The sequence below is a fragment of the Topomyia yanbarensis genome, chromosome 3 (genome assembly GCF_030247195.1).
Source record: "Topomyia yanbarensis strain Yona2022 chromosome 3, ASM3024719v1, whole genome shotgun sequence".
Lineage (NCBI taxonomy): Eukaryota > Metazoa > Arthropoda > Insecta > Diptera > Culicidae > Topomyia > Topomyia yanbarensis.
The window spans coordinates 132,137,590-132,139,873 of NC_080672.1; positions in this window are offsets into that span (position 1 = coordinate 132,137,590).

Sequence of the window (2,284 nt, forward strand, 5' to 3'; positions counted from 1 at the left end):
GTGGAATTTGGCCAACAAACGAACCGATGGCGTCGTTTGTTTTGAATGATCAAAGTTGTGTGTGAGGGAAGCTCACAGATTGAAACAGATTGAACGATTTTGAGCTTGAATAAGCTTAAAAACATTCATTATTGAGATATCTATGTGGGCCGTTTTTTCCTTATGTAGGGTAGAGCTGTGTTCATACAGAAGCAATGGGACAGTAGAAAATAACTGAATAAACAGCAATGAACGATTCAATCTGAAATTCTGGTAATTTATTTTGTATTAATATACAACAATATACTCGCGAAAAACCTTATTTTAATTATATTGACATCAGGCGCATAACAATGTTATAAATTATAACAATTCTTTATAGATCACACAAAAATTACTTTCTATAGACAAAGGAACACTGCAGTGGGTTTTACTACCGGATACGGAAATTTCTATTGGCTCAAATTGCTCATCACTACGTCTAAGGTCAATTGGAAATGATAAAAACAAGAAACTTCTACGCAAATTATTTAATGAATGCATTGACCTGGAACATTCTTTCACCATATACTTTCCGGCGATAGGCTACACGATAAAGGCAGACAAGAAAGCCTCCGTCAGCATTGGTTCCCAGTCATTTTAAAATTCAATAACCCAACTTTCACGAAGCGTGTCACGAACAAGTATTAACTTTTCTCGAACTTTTTCCCAGTTCTTATTAATTAATACCGTTTTCATTGTCCCGGACCTTTCCCTCGGTCTGCTGGCGAGTCAAATATTTTAGGAAGAGGTGCTGTTGAAACTCCAAAATACCCCTTTTCACCAGTTAGTCACGGAATATATTTAGCTCTGCTGTTTCTAGGGGTGCGTTATTGGCAGTTGTCGCTCTAGTCGCCCAACGCTGCCTGATGGTATATCAATGAGTTCACTGACACGAAAAACGGAAATCCTTGCCAATCGGCGGAAAACTTTAACCGGCATCTGGATGTGGTTACTGGCAAGGCTCAAAGAGTGGAAATTCAATTTGCAGCCAAATAAACAGGGGACCGACAAAAGTTTTTTTCCGACTGTGCTGGAGTTCATCTAGTATGGTGATAATAAAAGTAATGTAGGATGTCGATTGGCTATGGTTGTATGCTTATGGAGTGATCGGGAATGAACTTCCTGCGATTAGAAGGTAATACAGTAAAAATCATCCGTTACATCTTACCTATGTACATTAGGCATATAAATTGTCCGTACAGTGATAGGCTTATTAAGCAGATGCTAACAAAACGCATATGTTTTTACATTTCCTATAAAAAATGTATCGAATTCACTCAAACCTTCAAGATTTTCCCGAGGGCCGAGTTTTATATACCAGTTGACTCAGCTTGACGATTTCGGACAATGTTTATGGGTCTGTGTATGTATGTATATGGCATACTTTCATTCGTGTTTCTCCGCAATGGATGAACCGATCTTATCCAAACTAATTTCAAATGCATGGCCCAGCTCTCAGATAGAACTATGACTTTGTTTTCGATTCTGATGTTTAGTTTCCAAGATACAGATAATTGTGCATGTTTTTTGCATTTTTTAGATTAACTGTCAAGAATGACTACACACCGATAGAATATATTCGTAAATCGCTACAAATTAGTTTCGTGCAGACAATTTTCATAAAATATACGTATTTTTCGTACATATGATGAATTATTCGTAGTTTTATTGAAACACTTTTATTTTTAATTGCGAATTTTTCTTAAAAACCACGAAACAATTTTCGTTGCCTTATTACGAATCAGGTTCATTACGCAATGGAATTGTTCGCTGTTATATACGAAAGTTTTTATAATATTTCGAGCACCATTCGTCAAACCGTCAACGCCAAAAGAGCTTCAATAGAGGTAAAATATGGTGTTAATTAAAAAAATCGGTACTGTCAATCATCGACCCAAAAAGATCGAATGTGACTAACGAAATCGTTCGTAATATACACAAACGTTTATTAAAATAAACGAAACATATCGTTTCATTCATCAAAAATATTGTCGTTATCAACGATAACATTAGTGGAATGTACACTAAATAATTAAAATACGAAAACTTCCGTTTACCATTCAGTTCATGAAATATACGAAACCTACTATTTACAATGCACGAAAATATTTCGTTGCAGGAAACGACGAATAAACTCTATTGAATGGGTGCGCGACGTTCTGCATAAATACTTTAGGCATAAGTACGTTAGGCATACATACGTTAGGCATAATGGACGATTGGCATAATGTACGTTAGGCGTAATGGACGATAGGCATAATTT